This window comes from Zalophus californianus, chromosome 8, assembly GCF_009762305.2.
Source record: "Zalophus californianus isolate mZalCal1 chromosome 8, mZalCal1.pri.v2, whole genome shotgun sequence".
Classification (NCBI taxonomy): domain Eukaryota; kingdom Metazoa; phylum Chordata; class Mammalia; order Carnivora; family Otariidae; genus Zalophus; species Zalophus californianus.
Window position 1 is genome coordinate 57,999,183 of NC_045602.1, and position 15,634 is coordinate 58,014,816.

Below are 15,634 nucleotides of genomic sequence, written 5' to 3' on the forward strand. Positions count from 1 at the left end.
AAACTATAAGAAGAGTGGCATATCTGGAAATCAACAGGGATGATGAGGGTGGTATGTGTTGTGGGGGAAATGTGGGTAGACAGTGCCCAGAGATCCAGGAAGGTAGGTAAAGCCAAAGCCAACAGAACTACCTAGAAGGCCTGAGTGGGGTCAAGAGCCCGAGTGCCATGCTTAGGATAATGGGATTTTAAAGATGGGAACAGTGCAAACACAGGGATATGTAGTCAACAGAGAATCCTTGAACTCAAACTTCCTGACCTGAGGTACCCGAAGTAAAGGGCCAGCCCCTGCTCCCAGGGCCAGCCCAAGGTTCCTATTGCTTCAAGAGTCAGTGGAATCCAGACTGAACTGGTCTGGGATGCAGCCTAAAAACAACCAAATGAAAAAGCTCCTGGTGGTACTATGATCACTATCTCTGGACACCACATGTTTCTTCCGTAAGGGCTTGGTTCCCACACTTCCAGGTTGATACTGCCTTCTCAGCTGCATTCCTGCTCCCAAAGCATGTTCACCTCCCTGTTCGCTCTGAGTTCAGCCTGACTTTCTTTTTGACTTTGGTGGGTATAGTTTCTTGCCCCCTTTGTTTCTGAGAAGGCTCCACCTCCGGCAGTATTTACCCCAGCTGACTTCCACTCTGTTTTACACTCAGCCGTCATCTGCCAGTCTTGTCCAGTCAAAAGACAAAATAAAAACAATAGTACTTACTGAGTGTTTGATAATATGCCTGGCACTGTTCAAGCATTTTAAATACATATGATACATACACACACACACACACACACACACACATAAAAATACATGTGACCACCATCCATTAATACATATTATATATGATTAATGTATTATATGATGTTATATCATATTATATATACATTTGTCTATATACCCTGTGTATATGGATCATTTCATTCTCAAACCACGGCCATGAGATAAGTGGTATCACCTCCATTATGCAGGTGAAGAAACTGAGGCAAAAGAAATTAACTTGCCACATTCACGCAGATTATAAATTGGTCAAACTGGAATTTTAATTCAGGATGCCTGGCTTTTCATCACTATGCTATACTACTAACCAAAGGATGATGGAGAGGAGGGGAGATAGAAACAAGATGGCTTGATGATGTTAAAAAAAAAAATGTGAGGAGCAGTTGTGATTAGCCTGAGAAGGCAGAAGAAAAGAGTCTCCATTGGAGAGAATTGCAAAGGAGGAGGTGCCACCAGAGGATAGAAAGCCTACAATTATTCACACAAGGGGCATTTGTCTTCTTTAAAAGGGACAAACTCCTGAAGAGGATAATGCCTGAATTTTTATAAATGGAATTTCACATGCGTGGCAGGTGGGAGGCAGGGAGATTTGAGCCCCTCGACTTACAGCTCCTGGGCCCTGCCTCAGAAAAGTCCATTCGTCTTGGCAGAGCCCCTCCCACACACGCACAATGTGCGGTCTCGAGGCAGGACATCTTGTCAGACCAGCGCACAAAATGAGAACTGTTTCCCCGCGCGCAGCTGGCGCGCCCTTTCAGCTGGTCCCAGCTGCCGGGAGCCGCGCACGCAGCGGGGCCGCGCCCCCTGATGAATATTCAAGACCGCCTTGTGCTCAGAGCCCGGGATTTCAAAGCCTCTAAAAGGATTAGAAGGACCACGGGCCTCCCTGATAGGGAGTTAGAAGGAAGGGGGGAGCTGGAGCTGGGCTTTGTCAGGACTTGCTTTTGAGGACTACAAAGAGGAGAAAACACTTGGAAACTGAAGTCCTCCATTGCTAATCCAAGCGAGGTCAGGTTTATAAAGGGAGCTTGGTGCTCCTTGTAGTTTATCAAGTCTTTCAATGTCCCTTCACACCAACAACGAGCAACTACTGCTGTTTCATAGACAAGCTCTCTTTCTAGCACTGGGAACCATGAAAACCAAGAGTAGGCTTTAGCTGTGTTGAGTGCTGTTTCATAACTCTTATCCAGGCAAAACTCTGTGTTAACAACACACCTCTCTCGCCAATGGTCCTGGTGCAGTTATGTTAATCTGTGCGTTCTTATGATCTAATCTATGACTTCTGTATGGGTGTCAGTCTGCGTCAGAGGCTAGAAACTTGATTAAACTTTTATAATATATATACTCTTAGATCTAGTTGAGACATAATTAGGGAGTTAACCATACCTATTAATACTCATATATGGCTCTATTATTTTTATTAATGGAAAAATGTCCCAGCACAGATGATCTGAAATAGTAGACGGTTCCCAAATGCATTTCATTGACTTATAATACAAGGTAGGCTTTTGGGGAAGTGCATTCGGTCTTTTGTTGTTGTTGAGTCCTTAAGAGTTCACTTTAGAGTTCACCTAGGAGAAATCACAGGGAACTTTGTTGAGTGCATCTTTTCTGTTAAGAATCTCCCTCCATTAAGAGGGAAGCTTTGCTTCTTACCTACAAACTGGAAGTGGAAGAAATAACATTACTGAGAGGAAACCAAAGAGGAAGAGGAAGGAATATAGTGTGAAAGCACTTAGCCACTTTAAATGAGGGCAGACTACTCCCCCACCTCACTTCCATCCCAGAAAACTGAACACACGTGTGGATATAAGGGCACAACCCCTGTGCGCAGCCATGAGAACTTATGGACAGTTAGGAAAGGGACCAGACTAAGGACCCAACAAATGTGCCAGTAATCGTAGATTCTGGAAATTATAGACTGATAAACTTACCATTAATCCCCGGCAAAGTTCTAGATTGGATAGCTAAGCAGGCAGCTAGTGAGCACTTATAAAAGATGACTACTAGGAACCGGTAAGAGTTTACCGGGAACTGGTCAAGCCAACATTTATTTCCTTTTTAAGTGTTTGACTAATACATGAGAATGCCAAAAAACAAAGAACATCTTGACAAAAGGACATTCTATTTATCTTCCCCCACCTTTTTTCTTTTTTTTCAATATTGGAGTCAGGATTCAAAATGAGCAAACTGAGCATCTGGCAGCCAAAAGAAAGTAAACTCTAGAGCCAGAAAGAGTTGGGTTTGATTCCAGGCTGTACAACTTACCAGTTGTGTGACACTGGGCATCTCTGAGTCTCAGTTTTTGCAACTGCAAAATGGGAATAGAATATCTACTTGACAGATAAGAAAGAAAATGCAAACAGAGTATGCAGCACAGGTACTCGAGAAAGGGCAGTTATTATTAAGATACAATGTAAAATGTAAAAATTCAAATATAATAAACTCAGGAAAGAGAAGGACTGAATTGAGTGATTTATACAAAAAGATTTTTTTAATTTACTGAAAGTTCAGTGTGAAATAACCAAGTAACATGTTTTAAGTGCAGACTGAAGTTTATTAATATAAGTATGTGCAAACCCAAAAGGAAGAGTCCCTTGATTCCAGTTGGTCAGATCCTATCGGAAACTCTTTGTCCTTTTCTGAGGAGGATACTTGAAAGATAGCAAGGAGACATTAAACAACATTTGGGATAGTGGGAGACCCAGAAACCACAATATCTGAAAAATAGTCAAAAGAAACGGTGGTGTTTATCTAGGAGAAGAGATTACATGATGGCTATCTTCTGATATTTGAAGAGCTATGATGTGCAATAGGGTATAAACTTGGTCCGCACAACTCCAAATGGTAGAATTGGGACAAATGATTGGAAGTTGCAATGAGATAGATTTTGGACTCAACATGTAAGTTGCTCAACAATGCAAAGAACATTTCTGAACAATAGCAAGCTCGTAATTACTGAGAGTATTCCTGCAGTGGGGAGGGGCCAGCTCTCAAAGATAGTGTAATAAGAGATTTTTGCACTGGAAAATAGAGTGGCCTGGTTTTAGATTAGTTAGTAATACACCATATATATGCCACCCTCCACCCAGCTATGGCAAACATGACTAATCAATGATAGTTTTTTTTCTTATTGAACTAAACTCAGCCTGGCAGTCTTTTTCCATGCATGCTCCAAGCTATCACCACTAATTAGTTCATCAAAGTCGACAACCCACCTAACCTAGATGATCTCTTAGAGTCTCAAAGACCCAATAACTTAGAAATCTCCCCCGTATTATAACTATGCCCCCATATTATAACTACTATAACTTTTATATAACTATAAAACCTGTCTGTAAACTAACTAGAAGGAGAGCCCCAGGTAAGTGCAAACATATATTCATATATCTGTGTACGTGCGTGTGTTAATGTCTGTATATGTGCCTTTGTGTGTACGTAGGATAGCTCATAGACGACTACACAAAACAGGAATCACATGAGGGAAAAGACTAATGATCCACAAGAGCCCTTAAATAGTGAATCCCAATTGAACCAGGCCAACTGTTAATGGCATTGTCTTATGAATACCCACCTCTTTCTTGTACATAAAATTCAACCCTTTTCTTACCCTCTCCCACCTCCTGTAAAATTTCAGTTCATTTTGTAAGCTATAACTTTTGGGACATCAACGGCAAGTTGGTATAAAAAGAGAGAATTTGAAGGGTTGGCGGAGATAGGGCTGGGGTACTTAGTAAACCCTCAAGAAAATGGGGGATTTTATTATTAAGCAGAAGTAACCAAAGAGGTCAATAAGAAACTAAATTACAATGTCCAAGGTTATAGTGAACTTAGAGTCCAAGCTAGTGGGCAGCAGGAACCTCCTGGGAGGGGTAGTAGAAGACAGTGGTAGCTCATATTTTCGCTTCCCAGCTAGCAATGAGGACGAAGAAAGAACCCAGTCAGTCTAACTCCCAGGAGAGGGACAAACATACAAAGACAATTAGAGAAAAGATACTCTTTTTAATAAATAGTGCTGGAATAATTGGGTATCTATATGCAAAAAATAAAATACCTTGATCTATACGTCTTACCATATGCAAAAATTAACTCAAAATGAATCATAGACCTAACTCTAAAGCTCTGTGAAGTTTTCTTTTTCAAAAAGATTAAGCTATTTAAATTTTAAAAGTGAGTGTTTAAAGAAAAATGGAAGTAAATAAGAGTATCTACAGATGAAGTGCAGATATGCAAAAATCGCTAAGGGGGCAGCCCTTTGCTACAGCCTCCTTGGGCTAGGGAGGGTGTCATAGCTGCATCCAGGCAGGATGGAATTTAATACAGAACTCCACTCTCAGGAGGAAAGTCAGCATGCAATCCAGGAAACTCTACTGGAACTCCTGTCATGTGGGCGTGGGAAAATCATGTTGGAAGAGGGTGAGAAGAAGCTGCCGTCTGCAGCCCAGTGCTCCCCAATGCCCAGATCTCAAGTGTAGGAGACAGAACGTGAATCCCAGACGCCACTAGTCAACACTTGGGTGGTTACTTTAGAGCAGCCTGGCCTGACAAAGTGGGTTCAACTGGACAAGCCAGAACATGGAAAGTAGAATTAGCAGTACCTGCCCCTAAGAGAGCTGAGTAAGGTAGGGGCAAGTTGTCTGCAGCTCATCTCATGTCGTAAATTCTTAGTCGTGAAATTATGACACCAGTTACGTCTTCCTTTATCAGAATCAAACTCCAATATTTCACAACTTATAAAACAGCTATGTAACAAGTATTGTAACACACCAATTGATTTTCTAAGAAAGGAACAAACAAAATAGTCCTTCCTTCTTTACCCTTAAAGTTCTTATAAAGGCAATATACATTGTAAGGCTTAAAAGCATTAGCTATGGTGTCAAGTTACGTGGGTTTGAATTCCAGCCCTGACTTCTATTAGACCTGTAAGCTTTCTGAATCTTAGTTTCCTCTTCTGTGAAATGGGGATGACCAAAAACCAAAACAAAACAAAACAAAAAAAACGCCTTCCCGCAGATCAAATGATAATGCACATGAAGGTGTCTCTTTCATGGTACATTCAGCACATAGTAAGCACACAGACTTATGGAGCTGAGAGCATCTGAAACCTCCTATCTGATGTATTAGCAGAGCAAGACTCAGAGACACGGCTGACCTACCCAATATCTCGCAGCTACATTAGGGGCAGACTTGCTTTTCAAAAACTGAAGTGCTGTCATTTTTTACTTCAGTTTCCTTTCCTCTCTCGGTGCTTGGGATCATTTTCCTTGTGTCTCTTCTTCTACCATCCTTATAACAACTTGCACCATATTTTACTCTGATTTCCCACGGCTTCACTGTGACCCCACATTCTTTTAGCACTCCTACATCATGAAAGCTGCACACCATCTGTCATTTGATGAGTGTGCAACAGTCCCTCAAGAGCTTAGTAAATGCCTTTTCTGTGAAGCATCCTTCCGTTTTAAGCATAATGCAATGTTATAATTTAACTTTCAAGATCCACTCAGGAAAGAAGGGATGATAAGACAGGTCCATACATAAACATTCTCCCCCTGGGCAGCATGACTATAAATATACCAGGATGTGCCCTTCTTGAGCTAACAACAAATTACCTAAGGATCTTCCATTTTCTAGGCATTTAAGAACCCTTCTTTCAGAAAGAAAAGATGGTTTGGTTTCTACATCATCTGTTCATATAATGGGCATAGACTAGTTTTCCAAACAGATTTCTAGTCGCACAAACTAATACAGGTGCAAATCTCCTTTGCCTTCCCATTTTCTCAGTCTATAGGGTAGAGATATAAACTACAGCAGGTTTTACTAATAACAGCTCACGGGAAGGACAAGCTATTTGGAAATTAGGTCACATCTTAGGGCTTTCTGCCAGACTCACACACAGGAATAGTAACATTTTTGCCAGAAGTATCTTTGAACACAAAGAACAATGACAGATAATGTTGTTCTGCTGGGAAATGCTGAATGGCTGGATTCTTATAGGGTCTATTGGAGTAAAGTTTCCTGACAAAAATAAAGGGGTTGTGGGGACTGTTTTCAACGTCTGCTTTTCCAAAATAGACTACTTCTCTACTCAGTTTCTCATTATATTTTATATTCCCTGTGCCTAAAATGCCTGGCATGGAGTACGGGATTAAAATGTACAGAAGAGAAGAATGAATGATCTCTTTTCTTTCTCTTCCTCTTTTACGTCATCCCCATATTGCCTCAGAGAAACACATCCATAAACACAAGCTTTAAGACTCTCCCTTTGGGTTCTGTTCATGAAATTTGTGGGACATTTGGTCAGGGCTTTGTATTATCAAGTGGCCTTTGAGTGCTCAGCACACCACGCATGTCACACCACCTGTCCTTCCTACCTGGGAACGTGGTAGACTGCAGATTCTCAGGCCTCACCCCAGACTCAAAGTCTGCATTTTAATGTGGTCCCCAAGGGAGACTTGTGCACACGTTCAAGTTTGAAAAGCACTAATATAAAGCCTACTTGAATGATGGATCCTCCAAATACCAACTGCTTGCTGGTCTCTAGAAATGTAGAGCCTCAGATTGCATTTCAAGTAGGTAATTGTTTCCAGAAAGGAAAAAAAGACAAGGAGGCCATCATACTTCCGATGCTTGCAAATTGACAGTAGTCCTTGGATACATAGCAAGGGACAGAGCATCTGTTTCAGGGGACTGAAACTCACAGTTGGCATAGGCAGGCAAGTGACACTCACTTCTGTACATCTCAGCAAGACTTTGAAACTATCCAGGGCCTCTTGTTCTTTTTCTTCTGTGCATTACATAAAAGTTGTTGCCAAAGCATTTCAAAACTTAAAATTACAACTGATTGCCTGGTTGTCTATTAAAAGAATAAAGATCTTGGAAGGAGGGGTGCATAAATTCCCATTCCAGAGGAAATCAATCAAAAATTTTAATCTGTCAGCGATTAATTATTGTATGTATTGATTTCCATGGCTTTTAGGGCTCTTAGTAGCTACGGGGGAAAGGCTAATTGTTCTGGAATGTGTGTGCACTTGGAGCAGAGCCCCAGGGAACAGGGAGCTTGACCGTTAGTCAAGAGTGTGTTATAAACAAATTATAGGCAAAAATTCCTCTAATGTGATAGAATTCTCAATTTCAGCAACTCTTTAACATTTGTAAGGCAGGCAATACCAAGGATGAAACAAACGTTTAACAGCCACCTGCTTTGCGTGTGGAATTGGACAGACCGATACACATGCAGCATGGTGCTTTAACCTTCGTTTAAAATACTACCAGCAGCATTGTTCAGTGAAACCCTCTCCATCAGCGCAAACTCAAAAAACGTGCCGTGCCACTATTTTGCTGTTATGTTTTAAAACAACTGACACATAACTGATAAAGGATGAGAGAAAATACTGGAAAGATCTAGGATACGTGTTCCATTGTAAATAGAATCTCATCTCTGTATATTGGTTCATGGAGTTCCTACTGCTTACAAGCTTCCCCCATCCATACCCATTGGTTCAAATCCTTCATATATTTCTCACAGAGGTCCTCTGTGGAACTTTCTCAGAGCTTGCAAATTGGAGTTCTCTTGCTTCCTTGATGTTCTCATCACAAGCTATGTGATCTTGGAACTCTTTCTTCCTTACATTATAGTTGACATGCTTTATCTCTGCTGCTATACTGCGTAATTCTTTGAGCTACACCTTATTAATCTCTGTGGCTTTCCATCCAGCACAGTGCTTGGCACGTTGTGTATAGTTAAGTAGTTATTGACTTGAACAAATAAGGGTGTATTGAGTACTCATTATCCAGTATCCCATAGCCCAGTGTGACCGCAGAGCAATCAATAAGGAAAGCAAATATTTCAGGGAAAAGCAATGGGACTCCGCTAGAGCCTTAATTCTCTTTTGTCAATCAGTCAACAAATATTTAACTAGCACTTACTGTGTACTTTGAAAGAGGAAATTATGGAACAAGGAGAAGGAGGTTACAAAGACAAAAATTTCAGGGCAAATAAAAGGCAAAAATATGAAGCAGGCAAAGTTTTATCTATCATCTTTTGTATACCTACTGTCCTCCTTCCTCTGGTTTCCTGCTGTCTTCACTTTCTTGTCTCCTTTGCTACATCCTTGTAAGTGCATCTAGTGTAATTCTTATCACTCTATATTATAATTCAGTCTGGAAATTAAGTTTAAACTTAGGCCGGAGTTAGGGTTCAAATATGTCTATTTCCCAGCAATGAATGACCCTAGAACAAGGCCTGAGTTCTTAGAAAACAGAGCTGAGAGAGAACTTGAAAAAGGCAGTGATCACTTAGGACTTTGGAAGAGAAGGGGCCCAGATCCCTCTGCATCAGCACCAAGAAAACAAACGTAGCATCAGTGAAAGGGAGGGGCATTCTCCCCATGTCTGCATGTATCGAACTGGATTGTAGTGAGACACGGATTGAAGGACTAATTGTATTTTTGGCATTCATCTATTCAATATTTACGTGTCTTAAGCTGCTAGTAAGTGGCACTGTTCTAGGCCCAAAGAATACAACACTGAATAAAATGGACAAAGCTCCTGCCCTCTTGGAACTTATTCCTGTTGTGTGCTGACCAGAAGGTAGCATCTATAGAAACACATGTTCTTTTAAAATCTACCCCCAGGTGCCTGGGTGGCTCATTCGGTTAAGCATCTGCCTCAGCTCAGGTCATGATCCCAGGTCCTGGGATTGAGCCCCGAGTCGTTGGGCTCCTTGCTCAGCGGGGAGCCTGCTTCTCCCTCTGCCTGCCATCCCCCCTGCTTGTGCTTTCTCTCTCTGTCAAATAAATAAATAAAATCTTAAAAAAAATAAAAAAATAAAATCTACCCCCAAAAAGGAGAGGCAACTGGCTGAACTTGAGAAGAAAATGTGGTCTCAGCCATTCTTCTGGCCCATTTTCCTCCTGTCTTTTACTTCTACATTTGCTTACTGGGTTAAACTAGACTCTTCATTTTGGAGCTGGTCAGACTGGAAAACCGTAAGAATTCTCTACTCTGAACTGTTCTAGAGACACTTGCTACTAGTCAGGCTGCCTACTACAGAGAGGTATCACCTGTGAGGTTGTTTTCTATACTTTTTTGAAAATAACGTGGAAAGCTTTACACTAGTGTAACAAGTCGCATTGTTTTCTTCCACCATTAAATAAAAGTTTGGAAGTCAAAAATCAAGAGAAGAAAAATGCCAGACTCCTGGCATTCCTGAGTCTGGAAAGCAATAGATCTCAACAGGCAAGACCTGAAATGGGAAAGCATAAGTAGTCAGTGGGGGAGACCATGCGAAAAGCCTGGCAGGACGCTAGGTTCCTACATTAGGAACATCCTCTAAATGTAAGCGGGGCAAAGCCTGCAAAGTCTGGGTTCATTCTCTTAGGAGGACCATATTTGTACTCATGGGCTGATAGAGCCTGGACAAATTTGGGCTACATTATAACTTATTTACTTACTTTCTCCCCTTTTAAACTACAAGCACATAGATAATAGGAACCTGATGTCACCAGCACCTTGAAGAGCGATGGGTGCCTATTAGGCCTAGCTCCAGTGCTTAAAATTATGTGAGAAAGGAGAGGGAAAAAGGAAATACTAATGATTGCAAATATTTAAGATGGATCTGGTTTTTTTTTTTTTTTTTGCAAATGGCAGGAATCCAGAGCAAGCCTGGTGACAATGTGATAAATCTCCACCAACAGCAGATATTACAATAAAGTTGGGAGACCGGAAGAATTCCAAAGATACTTGGAGAAATGGAGGCATTATTGGAGTATAACTTCCAGTTGCCACTGCATTTAACGAAACACATTGGGTGTCTGAGCTGTGGCATGTGTGCTAAAATCTTTCTGATACTTTATAGTCACACCTCATGTGTCAGGTGCTAGATTGTGTGTTATTGATCATAAGGCCTGCAGGAATTTAAAAAAGAGCTCATTATCAAGGAAAGTTTTCATCTACCCAGTTTTTAAAAGAATCAGTATTACAGTCTTGGCACTGACATACTGAACTTAAGAAATGGAGAACCAGGGGTGCCTGGCTGGCTCAGTCAGTAAAGCGTGCAACTCTTGATCTCGGGTTTGTGAGTTCAAGCCCCATACTGGGCGTGGAGCCTACTTAAAATAAAATAAAAAAAATTTTTTTTAAGATTTTATTTATTTATTTGAGAGAGAGAGAGAATGAGAGAGAAAGCACATGAGAGGGGGGAGGGTCAGAGGGAGAAGCAGACTCCCTGCCGAGCAGGGAGCCCGATGCGGGACTCGATCCAGGCACTCCAGGATCATGACCTGAGCCGAAGGCAGTTGCTTAACCAACTGAGCCACCCAGGCGCCCTAAAATAAAATTTTTTTAAAAAATTTAAAAAAAGAAATGGAAAACGAAATCAAAAAATAGAACACAAAACTGATCAGCACCTCAACCAAAAATGAGGAAAATGATTAAAGGAGTACACAAAGTGAAAATCTAAAAAGAATGGTGAGGATGCTTTTGTTTGCAAATAACAGAAACAAACTCTGGCTGGTTTAAGCAATAAAGGGGACTTGATAGAACAATAATGGCAGAATGATAGCCAGCCAGTTCACGCTAGAATGCCATCCTATGTGTTTGTGATTGGTTGGCGTTCATGCTGTACCTTTTGTTAAATATTTTGGCCACCAGCTCTGGACACTGGAACTCCTCATAGACTCCAAGGGCAAGATGCAGCCAGCTCTCAGAAATGGACTAGAACCTGTGTATCATACCTGGTAGTTTTGGCAACAAGCAACAGAAAACTCTGGCTCAAACTGGCTTATAACAGTGGCTGGCAAACGACAACTTGTAGGTTGTGCACTGTCTTACAAGAACGTATTTGTGGTTATTCATATGTGTATTACGTAGGGCTGCTTTAGAGCTACAATGGCAGAGTGGATTAATTGTAACAAAGACTACATAGACTACAATCTTAAAATATTTACTATCTTGCCCTTTAAGATAAAGTTTGGTGACCCCTGACTTCTATAATAGGTCATTTATTATCTAATATATTTGATTCAGTCCAGGGTGGGCTCAAAAATGCCATCAAAGCCTCAGGATTTTTAGAATTCTTTTTGCTGCCATCTTCAGTATTGCCCTCATCCCAGGGTGGTCACCCTCATGGTGGCAAGAGAACAACAATGGCAATTAGGACTATGTGCTTCCTTGTTCATCTCCAGCAAGAGAAAGAGTAACTAACCACCCCTCCCCAGATATAGAATACAAATTTTTAATCAGATTGGGTCAATCAATTCAGGATGTATGCCCATCCCTAGATCAATACAGTTGCCAGAGGAGTGCCATGCACATGTTGTCTTAGACCAGTTTGCAATCCCCTCTAAGAATGGGTGGATCCAGAATGTGATCAGCATTGTTTAGAAAAGAGAAAGTAGAGAGTAGATGTTAAGTAAGCAAGCAACAGGCATTGGCCAACTCTGGGGAGCCTAGGAATCTTCCTATCCCTCCACCTCTATGTCTCTGCTTCCCTCTTTGACCCTGATTCACTGTTCTTTCTCATCAAGCCTCTTTCTTCTACTTCTCCCAAAACATGGTGGCAAATAAAGCTGTCCGTAGCTCAGATATTTAGTATTATGGTCTTATAACTGAAAGAAACAGATCTCTTTTTCTCCATCTTATTTTTTAGTTCCTGGAGAAAGATTTTGATTGGCCCAGCCTGGGTCAGAGGAGTATCTTTCAATCAAAGGTGAGATCTTGTTCTGGAATGGGAAACTCTCACTATAACCAAGTGAACAGTGGTAGAGAGAGGGTCAGGTCTGGAAAACAGTGTTGTGAAGATGAGCCAACAGGTGTCTGCTACAGTATGTTCATTTCTTTATGTCAGATTAAATAATCCAATACTTTCTATTATAGGTGATTGTGTACATTAGGATTATTTTTCATTTTGAGAAAAACAGACCCCAAAGAGCAGTCATTTAAACAGGATAGATTTTCTTTCTTTCATACCAAGTGGCAAAAGTAAGCAAGTTGGTATGGCACTTCTATCCACTCATTTGCTGTGTTGCCCTTGTGTTCATGATCCAAGATGGCAGCTGGAGTTCCTTGTTAGTGTGTCCACAGTTGTAGCAGTGGGACGGAGGAAGGGATGGGGAAGGGGCAAGAGGTACACAACAACTACCATTTAAGGAAAATTCCAGAAGTTGCCATATAATACTTTCACCTAGTCCTTTGCAAGGGAAACTGGGAAGTAGGCTTTTTCTTCTGGACAGCTAAATGTCCAGTCTAAAAATCAGAGGTTCTATTACTACGGAAGAAAGGAGAACACATATTAAGTGACAAATAGCAGAGTGATCATAGTCCCTGCATAGTGATCATTCATTTTTAGAACCCTTTAAAGCTGAAAGGGTTTACTTTGAACTCTGAAAGAAAAAAAAAAAAAAAGTCATCATTAAGGAATTTAAAGGAGAGTTTAATAATACAACTCATGTCTTTTACTCCCATAATTAGAATTTAAGTGCATTAAAGTAACAGAAAAACACACAAAACCCAGCCATTGTTTGCTTACACCATGTACGGCCTTCAAATAAAGGTAGTGGTGTGTTCTAGTGAAGAACTATCTCCCAGACTATGACAACCCATTTGTGTCATTTTAGACAAAATTCTGTGGAATTCTATAGCTGCTGTGGTATAAAAAGAGACAGACTAGCATTCCTTAAATTCAGACTCAGAAACACAAAATGCTGAAAAACTATTATTTAAGCCCAAGAACTTCTCCTACTGGCTAAGCTATCAAACTGGAAATGTCCCTAATGACCAGGTATATTTGCTCAACTAAAAGAAAACTGTTCTCAGTTCTACTTCCCAAAGTGATAGCTTGAAAGGCTCCCTCAAAAGATTTGTAACTTGCCTGTCAAATTCTGATTGATGGGCCTACGCTTTTCACAGCCAGTTTGCTATGGAAAGAAGATTCAAACAATATTCTCCATGCTACCCAGGTGACTGCACGAACCTGACTGTGTCCATTTGGATTTAGAAAAAATAGTAAAGCTCAGGTCTCTTACCAGTGAATGAATGGAGAGTAGAGAAGGGGATATTTTTTAGCACCTGGAAAGTTCCAGCAAAACTAGGCCTTGCTGCAGAGGGTGTGTCAGTGTTCAGGGCAACACCCTTCCTACAGTCAGGGAGTGTAAGAACATGTACTCAAGTATTATTAGGTGACAAGAATAGAACATTATTCTAAGCAATAAAGTGTTATTCAAATTCTACCAAAGTACACAGATGCCGTAACAGGGTAATTATTCTAAGAAAGGGTGTTTAATTTAGAAATTACCTAACCTTTATGGTTTCTATTTTTTATGACATTTGTAATCTAAATTAGCAACAGACCTGTGTCTCTCAAGCTTTTACATCAAACTCCAAACCTGATCTGCAATTTTATTTTAGGATCAGCGATCCATTTACTAGTGCTCAGTCTGTTTCAGAGTTTTAAGGCCAGTCTAGGACCAGGTAATCTGCAGACAAAGGGTAGAGAAGTAAAATGAATGAGTGCTGTTATTTTCAAACAAGGCAGAAGAGTAATCATTTCACCCTTGGACTGTCTCATTCCCCCTGTGGTGCTCCTAGAGATCTGGGCAGAAAAGAACGTCATAGCACAACTGATGTTTGCCAAGTGTTGGGATTTTGGCCTCTCAGTGCAAATCAACAAAATAATCAATCTAGTGTTGGTTATACTTAATTAAGTCTTAGATCCTCTGCAAATTCACTTATTAATTCATTATTTTGGCAATAATTTTTTCAAGTACCTGTCTATACCTGGCCCTGTGCTACACTGTGGATATACACACAATGATCAGAAAGGGTCCCATCTCAAAGGGTTCCCACTACCATCCAGTGACAGTGATATTCATTTCAGTTACAGGAATAATCAGCATGTTTATAGAAAGTGATTAACAGAAAATATTTACAAATGATCATAACAATTAGATGGAATTACAAGTAATTTGTTAAATTGTCCAAACTTCCTATAATGTTATCCTATTCCTATAATGGTATTATACTCCTCTAATGCTTTTAATAAAAAATACATCAGAAATTTCAAACCCTAATGTTAAAAACTGAGGGATGAATTTTGATCAACCAAAGTTACTCTAAGTAATAGAACTGCCACTGTAAATCAGTTGCTTTTTAAAAACAAAAATTAATTATGTAATAATAACATATTCATAATAACATAATAATATAATCATAATAACAAATTCTATCTATTTATGCATAACAGTTATTACTGCAAATCCACTTAAGGCTTCCCTGGAGTAGAGAGAAGGGCATGGGTGAAAACTAGAGAACAAAATAGCTTATACTGTTTTAGGCCTTCTGATGAAAAGGACGGTGAGATGAATGACCCTTTTTAACCTCTTTGCTAAGCATGTGTCACTTAGTAAGCGCCCATGATGTCATTGGTTGGGTTTACCAGAAAACACTCTTGAGCAGCCTCAAAAATTTTGTCATTAGCACATGTAGTCCACCTTATATTACCAAGAAAAGTACTTCCTGAAATGTCTGAGAGAGAGAAGTATTCATATAAACACATAACAGCTCTGGTGGTCATCAGACCTAGACTGATGGTGTTGATGGTTTTACCCACAAACCAACTTGCTGTCAGAATCCTACCCACTTTCAGCTGAGGATGCAGGTCACATGAATTCAAGGCCCCTAACAGTGCTATGAATACCAGGAGGATGATCCAGACAGGGCTGTGAGTATTATTCATGAAAGATGGTAGAGGACAACTATTGAGTTGTTTTGACCAAGAAACCTGGTGAATTCAACCTTTCAACTAACTGCCTTTCTGATGCCTTCAGAGCAGAAATACCCTGGTTATTTGAGTATTTAAAAGGAGGCTTTACCA